The sequence below is a fragment of the Bison bison genome, unplaced genomic scaffold, assembly GCF_000754665.1.
Source record: "Bison bison bison isolate TAMUID 2011002044 unplaced genomic scaffold, Bison_UMD1.0 scf7180017864517, whole genome shotgun sequence".
Lineage (NCBI taxonomy): Eukaryota > Metazoa > Chordata > Mammalia > Artiodactyla > Bovidae > Bison > Bison bison.
In genome coordinates this window covers 4,982,020-4,996,282 of record NW_011495070.1, presented here as the reverse complement: position 1 = coordinate 4,996,282, position 14,263 = coordinate 4,982,020, and positions in this window count along the sequence as shown.

The following is a 14,263-nucleotide window of genomic DNA, read 5'->3' as shown; positions in this document are numbered from 1 at the left end:
GTTTGATTTGAATGAGAGAGAAAAAGTAAAAATCTAGAAATACACTTGGGTCAGGACAGGTGAATATGAATGCTCTCTTCTGGCCTGAAAACATGAAGATCTAGAGTAATAAGTAGCTGACAAGAACCTAGTATCCTTAGGAATAGAGGTTGCTATTGGAGTAAGACTGAAATCGATTTAGTATGTTTTCTAAGGAACAGAGTTTCCTGGGAAACAGACCATTGTGTGCAGAGGAATGCTGGAGGTAGAAGTTGAGAGTAAGTAACTATATTTTTGCCTTTGCTAATCTAGGTAGAAAGACGTGGATCAACATAACTTTGAATAGTTTGGCAACCTGATGTGAAGAGCCAGCTCATTGGAAAAGACCTTGACGCTGGGAAAGATTGAAGGCAGAAGGAGAATGGGATGACAGAGGATGAGATGGTTGGATGGCATCACTGACTCAACCGACATGAGTTTGAGCAAACTGTGGGAGATAGTGAAGGACAGGGAAGCCTGGAGTGCTACAGTTCATGGGGTCACAGAGTTGGACATGACTTAGTGACTGAACAACAACAATTTTGAATATATCTCCATTTAAAATACTGTCTGATGTGAGAATTGCTTGAAAAATCCCAGATTTTTCTGGCCTGGACTTCTGAGGAAATTTTATAACAAAAGAATTCACTATGTGAATATAAAATTTAGCTCAGAATCTAATTCCAGGATCACATATACTGAAACACCTAATTCAAAATTTAATGAGCTGGTGTTTGTACAAGAATGCATGGATTACAGCTGTTATCCAAGGAAAATACTTCTTTTAAGATAGTAAAAGTAGAAGCTTTTCCTTTATCTGAGGAGTATATGGGATGAAAATACATGATTGGTAGTTCAAACGTACCATTTAAAAAGATATTTAGGTTTCAAAGTCTCATTAACTAGAGGATAAAACTTTTAGGTACAATGTGATATAAATGGCCCAGGCAATCACTGTGCTTTGATGGAGCAAAGATTATCATTCAGGGCAAACCCATTTCTCCTTCTGTGTGGAACAACACAATGATTAAGGAAAAAATGCTTAGTGATTTTGTATTTAACAAGAACATATTAATAATAACTTCAAGTGTATCAGCCCCACCCCCATAATCTCCTTCAGTCCCCCTGAAGCACATAAAGACACCTTTGGTCTCAGTAAGCACAGAAATATACAAATTCAAAACAAATCAACTGATCTCTGTTCTCCACAGTGCTACCCTCAGTACTCATAGACAATGCTGTGATTTCTCGGCCAACCCCCCACTGCTGCCACTCACACTGTGAGCCCTAGACCCTGTCTGCATTCAAGTATCTATGTATTAAAACCCACTACTAATCTCTTTCATCTTTAATTTACCCAAATCATGCAAATAACTCAAATCGATCTTACATTCTTCAAAAAATAACCCTCTGACAACATGATATCAATAATCCCTGGGTAGATAGTTATTATGATAGATAAACAAAGAGAAACGTAAACCAATGTGAGTGATTGCACTTCTTTGTAACATATATCTGCTAACCTGTGATATCCTCTGAGAAAAATGTAAAGACCCATGAATATTTGTATTTTTTAGTAAGATGTTTAATGAGCTCCTTCTTCTTGCAAGTTACAGTGGATGCAACTAACATGTGTATTATTTAGTATTAAAAGAAAGCAAAACATGATCCCCAGTGCCACATACATTAAAGGTGGAATTGAAAACATTCTTTTGTTCTAAGAATGTTGAAAACGGCGTTCAGAAGAACTCAGGTTGAAAGTCACCAAAGAGCAGGTCCAAGTACATGAAAATGCAGAAGAAAAAATTTATATTAATGAGATTGAAAGATCTAAAAAGAGCAGGACTTATTTAGGTTGGCAGTTATTCATGGATGTAGAATATATCCAGAGAGAAGTTAGCTCGTTATCTACTTACATGACCTGAGTAAAGAAGTAACACATGAACTGGGGACACTTCTCAAGCCATCAAAACTCAAGTAAGAAATATATAATCTTAACATAAAATATCAGAGAAGGCAGTGGCACCCCGCTCCAGTACTCTTGCCTGGCAAATCCCATGGACGGAGGAGCCTGGTGGGCTGCAGTCCATGGGGTTGCTAGGAGTCGGACACGACTGAACGACTTCACTTTCACTTTTCACTTTCATGCATTGGAGAAGGAAATGGCAACCCACTCCAGTGTTCTTGCCTGGAGAATCCCAGGGACGGGGGAGCCTGGTGGGCTGCCATCTATGGGGTCGCACAGAATCAGACACGACTGAAGCGACTTAGCAGCAGCAGCAGCAACGTATAATATAAAATGGAAAAATTGCGATGCCTTATTTTTTGCTTCTGAGATTAGAATAATAAACAAATCTCAATTTTGCTTAACATATATTTAAACAACATGAATGAGAAGTTTCAATAATGACTATGCTGGGAATTTTTGTTTTTGTCTAATTACATGTATGGTGATAAAGAGTAAATAAATCATTATCGCACCATCATGCAAAGAACCTTCTTAAGATCTTTGTTTTCTTATATAGTTATTTTCCTGGATATAATCACAGATATTGGATAGTTCAAGTTCTGGATTCCATCACTTTAAAATGCTCAAGAACTGCCTATATACTGTTTATGAAATTCACTCAGTCATGTCTGGCTCTTTGCAACCCCATGGACTGTTGCCTGTCAGGCTCCTCTGTCCACGGAAGAATACTGGAGTGAGTTGCCATTTCCTTCTCCAGGGGATCGTCCCAACCCAGGGATAGAACCCAGGTCTCTCACATTGCAGGCGGATTCTTTACCATCTGAGCCACCAGGGAAGCCCATACTGTTGTTTAATCACATCCTATTTCTAAATGATCTCATAAAAGAGTTGACCAAAGGGAACCCTATTAAGACATGACTTAATAATTTCAGGTAAAACCTGGACTTGGTTGTCCTTCTTAATCATAATGGCAAAATGCTCAGATTTTCTTTTCAAGGAATAATTAAAATTATTTCTTAAATTGGCAAGGATGGATGAAGGAACTGCCACTGTGTTTGGCTTTGTGTGTGGGGAGAAGAAACGAAGCAAATAAGCTCTTGTCTTATATTCTCTTATTCTAAAAGAGCATTTTTGCAACATAAGTATATACACACACACACACACACACACATGTATATATATATATACACACACATACACATATGTTTCCATATATATATAGACTGTGTAATATACGAAAATATGTATTTATACACATACATATACTATATATGGGCTTCCCTGGTGGCTCAAACGGTAAAGAACCTGCCTGCAATGCAGGAGAGCTGGGTTCAATCCCTGGGTAGGGAAGATTCCCTGGAGAAGGGAATGGTAACCCACTCCAGCATTACTGCTTGTAGGATTCCATAGACAACAGAGACTAGCAGGCTAGAACCCACAGGGTCACAAAGAGTCAGACATGAATGAGCGACACATACACTATATATATTAGTTTCAATGAATATGTATAGTGTGTGTGTTAGTCGCTCAATTGTGTCCGACTCTTTACCCGCTGAGCTACAAGGGAAGCCCATGAATACGAGTAACTTAATTTAAATTTTCCATATTGTTCTTATTTTTCTAACTTCCCCACAGACCAGTGAATACTTGGTCTACACAGTGATGAAGAGGCAAGTGCAGGTAAGATCATGTTTGCAATGGTGGCTCAGACTGTAAAACGTCTTGCTTACAATGCGGGAGACCTGGGTTCGATCCCTGGGTCTGGAGAAGGAAATGGTAGCCCACTCCAGTACTCTTGCCTGGAAAATCCCATGGACAGAGGAGCATGATGGGCTACAGTCCACGGGGTCGCAAAGAGTCAGACACGACTGAGTGACTTCACTTCACTTATCACCACTGACACAGAGCAATAACCCCAATGGCAAATGACGACAACTTGAGTGGATATTACAATTTCCTCAAAGAGTGATGTTACACTACATACGTAGAACTGTAACTAATCAGTCTGATACACGGATATATTACATACACAATCTTACTTTAAAAAACAAGAAAAACCTTGTACAGTCTGATATGAAAATGAGAGTGAAGTAGTGAAGCTGATTCTTATGGGGGAAGTGGCAGAAATATCACACAAAGAATACTGAAGAGCTGCTGCTGCTAAGTCGCTTCAGTCGTGTCCGACTCTGTGCAACCCCAGAGACGGCAGCCCACCAGGCTCTCCCGTCCCTGGGATTCTCCAGGCAAGAACACTGGAGTGGGTTGCCATTTCCTTCTCCAATGCATGAAAGTGAAAAGTGAAAGGGAAGTCGCTTAGTGGTGTCCGACTCTTAGCAACCCCATAGACTGCAGCCCACCAGACTTCTCCATCCATGGGATTTTCCAGGCAAGAGTACTGGAGTGGGGTGCCATTGAGCAGTGGTTTATATTTCTAAGGCACTAGTTTTTATCAGACTATTTAAAAACATATCCAAAGAGGCCCTTATCTCTGAGAATGCTATCCTAATTTCTGTTAGAAATTCCTGACTTTCTATCCTCTGTTTTCATATATTCAGATCAAAAGCCTGTGAACTGTGTGAACTACCAAACATCTATGTTCACATAGAGTTCAATGACAGAAGAGGAATTCTGCCAATTCCTTTTATGCTTGAACAACTTAAGGTCAAAGGTAAAAGCTAAAGAACTAATTTATGTGAGATTATTTTATTAAAAAGAAAACAAACTAATACAAACTATCACTGTTTATTCTTTCAGTTTTAACGACATCCACCTCCTTTCATTTCCTGACAACGATTTCTGGCTTTCTTTGGTTTTTATCTGCTCTAACTTTTTCAAAGTCAGACACTAACAATTTTTTAAATGATTAAATCCTGATTAAAATGTGGGGGTTTTCACATGTGCATGAATATATCCTTCTCCTTCCTGATGTAGATTTATTTGATATTTTCAATCATGGGCTACAGATAGATTTAAAAATATTGTATCATTTGTTTCTTTTTATCAAAAGGGATTATTCACTAAGACATTCCTCTAAAGGGAAAAAAATAAAACAAGTCCATATGAGAGAGGAAAGAGCCTACTGCTAACTCAGACCGTAAAAGTACATTTTAATCATTCATCAGAAATCAGAAACTGTTCTTTCTCTTGCAGTCTTAGGATGTATCATTCTCCAGGTTTAACTAATTCAGTTTTCTGTGTGTGTGTGTGTATATATATATATATGAAAAAAAGATAAAATGGAAAACACAAGAATCTGTAGAAAACTAGTAAAATTTTTTCTTTAAATTGCTTTCTTTCTATCTTGCTCTCAAAATATATTTCTCCTGCCTTCGTTGACTCAAGTTTAGCAAATGAAAACTAAATGGAGAGCATGGAGCACAATATGTCTTCACAATAGCAGTGCTTACAGAATAAATTGCTCCATTTCTGCAGCTGGGGAAAAAGAGTTCAGACGGATTCTAAATGCCAGGAAACTTATAAACTGAAGGCACTTTTTAAAATTCAGGGTATTTTCTTCTATATATTCAGTAATGTCATATTTTTTTTCTCATTTTCCCTATTAATCCCTTTCAATTCTACATACTTATAGATACTCCAATAGACCAATTAAAAATACATCAAGACAGGTACAGGTATGTACAGTTAGACAAAGTACCTGACAATGTGTCCCATATTTAAATTATGAGATAGCTTTTTGTATTCTTTAAATTGCCTTCATAATCAGGATAATATCCAAACAACCTCAAAAGTAGTTTCAGCAGTACTAGTATTTTATATTAATAACACCTCTTAGAAACCAGAAGCCAGCAGAGTCAAAATGATTAGTACTGTTACTACAAAATTGTCAATGTAAGCTATTTACCATATATCAAGTATAGTAAATACATGTAAGGTATTGAAATAACTAATGTGGTTGCCTACAGTGCTGGGTTAAAATGGAACGTGAAGCTTTTTTTTTTTTTAACAAATGAGCAATAAGATTGATAAGGAATACTTGCTATGGGAGAGAAGTAATAGCACTTCTGCTTCAGATTTGTCATTCCTAATATGAAGTTCGGTTTAGAATGATTTATTATATAGAACATAAACCACCTATGATCAGTTTCTATTAAAGAGATTTCTATATTTGCCACAGTATTTATTTTCAATGCCTTCCTTTCACTGGTGCCTTTCTCTGTACCTTCAAATATTTGTTGATTCAACTCATGGGAAAACTTCATTCAATTATATCTACAGGCCCATCCTTGAACATTTTATCATCAGAAACTCCTCTGCCTTCAGAAAAATGTAACGTGTCCATATGAACTATTCTCTTCAGTTCTCAATCAGGTATATCTAATGTAATTTTTCTTAGACTTCATGAAGACTCTCCATCCTCATTGCCTTGTTTTATCACATTCTGAACGCCATATGACATTCATGTTTTTTCCTACCTAGCATAGATGCTATGATCTCTTATTTGGAACATGATTATGCCACAAGAACAGAGATTATCAGGAAAGTCAGCCACCTTCCCCATGATTCTGTCCCTTCCCCCAGTTTTGATTGTTTTTTTCCTTTATATACATCCCTGCTTACATCTCGCTCTTCTGACCAGAAGAGAACACATCTGTCATTCTTTACAGCCTGTTTCCTGACTATGTTTCAGGTGCCATCTCCTCCTGCTTCTCCATGACCATGTCCTATAAATTTCCCCACTCTTATCTCCATTTCTACCGGTATATTGCCCTCGACAAATAAACACTCTTAAACAGACTGCCTCTTAAAAATCTCAGCAACAACCACAGAAGCAGCTTCCTAGACCATAAATTTCCCTCTAGTTATAGGCCTTTCTCCCTCCTTTTTCAGGCAAACATTTCCAAAGTGAAGTTCATATTCTCTGATTCACAAAAGAGGCAGTGCATCACAGGGCTTGACAATAACGAGCCTTGCAGCTGGTGTAGGCTGGAGTTCTATACACCTTATTCCTTGCCATGTAACATTAGGCAAGTTATTTAAACTGTTATTGAAATTTTCCGTGTCTGTAAAATATGCTCTTTATGGGTAGATGAAGGCTAATTTATTTAAATTATGTAAGGAATGTCATATACCAGAGCGATGGCTCTTGTATTGTCCATTTGATTCTTCTGTATCTTTTCCCATTCCTTTTGTCCACTCCCAGTAGTACCTTAAGTCAGACCTTCATCATTTTTCACCAAGATTATTCAACAACTTCTCAATTTGCATGACTCCCTACTGTCAGCCTGTTCTAACCCAGTTTTGTCACCCAACTACAAGAGTGCTTACTATTTTCATAAGAAATCTTCCCTTGTTACTGCCTGGTCAACACTTTTAAAGGATTCTCATTACCAAGCAATATTCCAAAAAGTTTTATCTAATTATTGCATTAGAATCACCTGGGATGCTGGCTAAAAATGAGTATGTCAAAGTGCTACCAACTGAATCAGAATCTTTAGACAATTACATGACACTGCATTGTAGGCAGTGCATCCCCGTGTATTTTGCATTAAATATAAGGCCTATTATAATTGCATGTGATATTGCATCCTACTGAATTTTATTGAATCTTCCCAAAACATGGAACATTTTCTCATATCACATTGTCTTTGTATATGACTCTCCAGCAACCTGGAATATTTCCATACTAATTAATTTTTCAAAACTCCCCTGCTTCAAGAAGGTTCCATTGACTATCAGTTTCCATCGGAAGTTGGCTTTAATGGCCTTAATGCAATTTATGTTTATGCTATCTATCATTATACATATCTCACTTTAATATCTTTCCCATCAAATTGTAATTTTCTTTAGGAAACAAGAGTCTTTTATGTTTGGTTCTCAGCACTTAGCACATTGTACTGTTCATAATAAGGACTGTACAGTGTTTTGTTTCTCTCTCATTCACTTGGTTATCTATCCTTCCACTTATTTAATTATCTACGTTTTTAAATTTCTAGACACTAAGTCATGTCCGATTCTTTTATGATCCCATGGACTGTAGCCCACCAGGCTCCTCTGTCCATGGGATTTTCCAGGAAAGAATACTGGAGTGCGTTGCCATTTTCTTCTCCAAGGGATCTTCCTGATCCAGGGATCAGGGATCAAACCCGCATCTCCTGCACTGCAAGCAGATTCTTTACCACTGAACCACCAGGGAAGCTTTATCTATACATTTATTTATATATACATTTATTTATTTTTAAACTTATCTGATCATGGATTTATTACAGTAAGTATCAATTACTTCATACAATTACATAAAATACACAATAAGCATATCAGCTATATAAAGGGAATAAACAAAGTGAGACAACTATCACAGAGGAAAATGTACATCCACATCTACCATAAAGACTTACACACCTACTTACATTATGACAAATGAGATTTGTCTTTTACACAACAGCTACTGACTATAAAAAGAAGTCAACAACATCAAACTGCTCAGTGAGAATTCTCCTGCAGCTCAGAGGTACCATCTTCAACAATATGTTGCTAAGCTCATGCTGTAACAGAACCCCAGATATTCTATATTACACAGCAGTTAGATAGAGGCATCTTACTGAGTTCTGTTCAAAGTAATATGGAAAATATTAAGGTTTATCTAATCTAGGTATAGCCTTTAACATACTTTTCATAAGAGCTCCCATGCTCTCTCTCCATCTTCTTTAGCACAGATGGGGAGCATACAGTGGGGGAGCCTGAGGCTCTCACAGTGAGAAAGCCATGGACAGAATGACCTGGAATCTCTCAATTATCAAACAGAAGGCTGACCAACTAGATTGAGATGGAAGACATAGCTTCTATTGCATTCAGTAACCAAAATTTGCTTTATTTTTAACAATTAGACAATTTTATCTCAAAAAAACTGCTGTGGTCAATCTCTCAATGGGTTAGTTCGTTAGGACTTTTGTTTTCATAATCGCTTTTGCCATAAGATTCCCCTAAATGTTTTTTTGTCTGAAGTACAAATACAACTACTAGGTACCTAGACTTCTGGTGGCCTGGTGTAATCTATGAGTATACTTTAAATGTATGGATGATTTCATGGACTGACTATATATTTTTAAAGTAACCCTCACTATATGATGTTACTTATCCTGGCCTCTAATAAATAGTCCAGGATTGTGAAGTAGTGGGTGTTCCTTAAGTTTAAATAAAAGAGTGAATTAATTTAATGCATCTTATTTTCCCCCCATGGCTCTAGTTAAGAGAATAAAGAAAAAATTAGGGAGAATAGAATAGAGGTCAAACTTTCATATATGAAGACAAAGCACCTGTTTTAAAGAGGTTTAACAGAATTTCAGGAATAGTTTTTCTATACCTTAAAGTTCTAGCATTAATCTTTCTGCTAATTCTGATTTCAATTGTATCCATGGTATAATATCTGAAAAGTCCTGAGGATACAGAGTAACATAAATAAAAATCTAGCTGATGATTGGTGAAAATCAGGTTTCTCTTACACTAGTAATCCTAACGGTATTATACACATTTCAGTTCAGTACAGTTCAGTCGCTCAGTCGTGTCCGACTCTTTGAGACCCCATGAACTGCAGCAAACCAGGCCTCCCTGTCCATCACCAACTCCGGAGTTCGCTCAAACTCATGTCCATTGAGTCGGTGATGCCATCCATCCATCTCATCCTCTGTCGTCCCATTCTTCTCCTGCCCCCAATCCCTCCCAGCATCAGAGTCCCTTCCAATGAGTAAACTCTTTGCATCAGGTGGCCAAAGTACTGGAGTTTCAGCTTTAGCATCAGTCCTTCCAAAGAACACCCAGGACGGATCTCCTTTAGAATGGACTGGTTGGATCTCCTTGAAGTCCAAGGGACTTGAAAGAGTCTTCTCCAACACCACAGTTCAAAAGCATCAATTCTTCAGCGCTCAGCTTTCTTCACAGTCCAACTTTCATATCCATACAGGACCACTGGAGAAACCATAGCCTTAACTTCAGTTCAGTCTCTCAGTTGTATCCAACTCTTTGCGACCCCATGAATTGCAGCACACCAGGCCTCCCTGTCCATCACCAACTCCCGGAGTTCACCCAAACTCATGTCCATCGAGTCGGTGATGTCATCCAGCCATCTCATCCTATGTCGTCCCATTCTCCTCCTGCCCCCAATCCCTCCCAGCATCAGAGTCTTTTCCAACGAGTCAACTCTTCGCATGAGGTGGCCAAAGTACTAGAGTTTCAGCTTTAGCATCATTCCTTCCAATGAACACCCAGGACTGATCTCCTTTAGAATGGACTGGCTGGATCTCCTTGCAGTCCAAGGGACTCTCAAGAATCTTCTCCAACACCACAGTTCAAAACCATCAATTCTTTGGCCCTCAGCTTTCTTCACAGTCCAACTCTCACATCCATACATGACCACAGGAAAAACCATAGCCTTGACTAGATGGACCTTTGTTGGCAAAGTAATGTCTCTGCTTTTGAATATGCTATCTAGGTTGGTCATAACTTTCTTTCCAAGGAGTAAGCATCTTTTAATTTCATGGCTGCAGTCACCATCTATAGTGATTTTGGAGCCCAAAAAATAAAGTCAGCACTGTTTCCACTGTTTCCCGATCTATTTCCCATGAAGTGATGGGACCAGATGTCATGATCTTAGTTTTCTGAATGTTGAGCTTTAAGCCAACTTTTTCACTCTCCTCTTTCACTTTTAACAAGAGGCTTTTCAGTTCCTCTTCACTTTCTGCCATAAGGGTGGTGTCATCTGCATATCTGAGGTTATTGATATTTCTCCCAGCAATCTTGATTCCAGCTTGTGCTTCTTCCAGTCCAGGGTTTCTCATGATGTACTCTGCATATAAGTTAAATAAGCAGGGTGACAATATACAGCCTTGACGTATTTCTTTTCCTATTTGGAACCAGTCTGTTGTTCCATGTAAAGTTTTAACTGTTGCTTCCTGACCTGCATATATGTTTCTCAAGAGGCAGGTCAGGCAGTCTGGTATACCCATCTCTTTCAGAATTTTCCACAGTTTATTGTGATCCACACAGTCAAAGGCTTTGGCATAGTCACTAAAGCAGAATAGATGTTTTTCTGGAACTCTCTTGCTTTTTTGATGATCCAGCAGATGTTGGCAATTTGATCTCTGGTTCCTCTGCCTTTTCTAAAATCAGCTTGAACATCTGGAAATTTACAGTTCACGTATTGCTGAAGCCTGGCTTGAAGAATTTTGAGCATTACTTTACTAGCATGTGAGATGAATGCAATTGTGCAGTAGTTTGAGCATTCTTTGGCATTGCTTTTCTTTGGGACTGGAATGAAAACTGACCTTTCCCAGTCCTGTGGTTACTGCTGAGTTTTTCAAATTTGCTGGCATATTGAGTGCAGCACCTCACAGCTCTTCTTTCAGGATTTGAATTAGCTCAACTGGAATTCCATCACCTCCACTAGCTTTGTTCATAGTGATGCTTTCTAAGGCCCACTCGACTTAAGATGTCATTTCCATTATAGGGGACTGGAATGCAAAAGTAGGAGTCATGAAACACCTGGGGTAACAGGCAAATTTGGCCTTGAAATATGAAATGAAATAGGGCAAAGGCTAAGAGAGTTTTGCCAAGAGAATGCACTGGTCATAGCCAACATGACTCTCCAACAACACAAGAGAAGACTCTACATGTGGACATCACCAGTTGATCAACACCAAAATCACACTGATTATATTCTTCGCAGCCAAAGATGGAGAAGCTGTATACAGTCACCAAAAACAAGACCGGGAGCTGACTGTGGCTCAGATCATGAACTCCTTATTGCCAAATTCAGACTGAAATTGAAGAAAGTAGGGAAAACCACTAGACCATTCAGGTATGACCTAAATCAAACCCCTTATGATTATACAGTGGAAGTGAGAAATAGATTTAAGGGACTAGATCTGACAGACAGAGTTTCCGATGAACTATGTACGGAGGTTTGTGACATTGTACAGGAGACAGGGATCAAGACCATCCCCATGGGAAACAAACGCAAAAAAGCAAAATGGCTCTCTGGGGAGACCTTATAAATAGCTGTGGCAAGAAGAGAAGTGAAAAGCAAAGAGGAAAGGAAAGATAAAAGCATCTGAATGCAGAATTCCAAAGAATAGCAAGGTGAGATAAGAAAGCCTTCCTCAGCAATCAATGCAAAGAAATAGAGGAAAAAAACAGAATGGGAAAGACTAGAGATCTCTTCAAGAAAATTAGAGATACCAAGGGAACATTTCATGCAAAGATGGGCTCGATAAAGGACAGAAATGGTATGGACCTAACAGAAGCAGAAGATATTAAGAAGAGGTGGCAAGGATACACAGAAGAACTGTACAAAATTATATGCAGTTAAATAATCCTTAAAAATTATAGAAATGATCTTTATGTTTCTTCTCTCTAATAGTTTTACAAGATGACTTGTGTGTTTTGGAGGATACTGGTAACTCAAATACAGAGGCACACTTTTCAAATATTTAGTGTAAATGGGTACACATCAAGAATTTAATCACTGATAGGTAATTTTTTCAAGGGTCAGTGATTGAGTTCAATATGGATGGGTACAGGCTAAGTATATTCTTAATTGAAACATTTTTACCACAACCATCACCTCTTAACCAAGGTTAATGCCATAATTCTCTCACAATGCTGATTTGCTCAGGATATTTTGAATACTTTCTGCTTACAGTTAATAATCTGGAGTATGGGATAAGAAATTCTTCCCAATAATTTCCCCCCATTTTCCTTCTCCTATAAAGCTAAGGAAGGGTGGAGTCATGCGAAAATACAAAAGTAGTGGGGAAATGAATGCTAATAAATATTTGCTATGTTTTGAGTTCAGTCCATCTTATGTCAATCTCTCCTTATATTTAAAAAATTCAGCTGCAAGAAAGGGTATAAATTACAATACAGAATGCAAGTTTACATGATGGGGCCTGCAATTCTATCATCCTCTTCATTTATCTAAATGATTAAAAAAAAATAGCTTTTTTTCTTTTAAAAAAAGTTACAGTTTCAATTACTTAAGTAGGTCATATTTAAGTCATGTATATAAAGCTGTAAAATAGTTTCCATAAACCTTCCGTAGAAAGCAGTCTTTTTCCCTCAGTCTCACTGTCCTTGCCTAAGGGAATGAAAACACAGCTACAAGTCACCCTACCTCTTGTCCATTTAAGCACCGTGTATGGTCATTACCTTACCGGTCTTTCTCTCATTTGCATGCATCTCGGTCTCCATTTCATTAAGCTGTCAACGTCAGGCTGAAAGGAACTTTTCCTTATCTGAGCTGATAGATAGCAGTGAAGCTTGTTCCCTTGTGTCTGCATCTTTCAGTGAAAAAGCAAGATTGGGAAACAGATTTATAACAATACATGGATGCACTGAATTAGAAAAGACAGTTTCAGAGCAATGACATGCTTTTTTTCTCCTCTGGTGCACATTTCACTGAGATATGTCAAATACATTGTATTAAAGCTTTACAAGTTTTGAAAGCTTTGCCAACCTCTTTCTTTTGTTGTTGTTGTTGTTGTTGCTGTTGTTTTTTTACTTTCTCTGTGTTGTTTTGTTTGTATTTTCTCAAAATTAGGAAAATGTTATCTAGAATTCCTGTATTGGGAAGAAGGTTAGAAATGACAGTTTCCCTTCTTACATTCTTTGCCTAATTGTTAGAAGAGGATCAGCAACTATATTGCTTAAAGAAAAATCTTAAAAATAAGTAAAATCGTCATATTGGCAGAGCAGCCCACACCTATCAACGAAAGTTGCAGCTCTCTCTGTTTATCATAAAGAGCCACTGATGGAATAAAGATGCTTTGAAAGTCATTTCAAAAGTAAATGTATTCCCTTACAGGATATGAATGTAAATTCAGTAGCTTTAAGTTTTTAATCTTTATAGCCAGCATAATGAAATAATGTGACTTATGACAAAATTGTATGTAATGTTACATGAGTCCACAAGTTCTGTCTACATATCACAGTTATTTAATCCTTATAATTAGAGAGACAGTAGGTGCTATGTTTCCAGATTTTATCTACAGGTACTATATTTCAGGGCAAAGGCTAATAGAGTTTTGCCAAGAGAATGCACTGGTCATAGCAAACACCCTCTTCCAACAACACAAGAGAAGACTCTACACATGGACATCACCAGATGGTCAACACTGAAATCAGACTGATTATATTCTTTGCAGCCAAAGATGGAGAAGCTGTATACAGTCACCAAAAACAAGACCAGGAGCTGACTGTGGCTCAGATCATGAACTCCTTATTGCCAAATTCAGACTGAAATTGAAGAAAGTAGGGAAAACCACT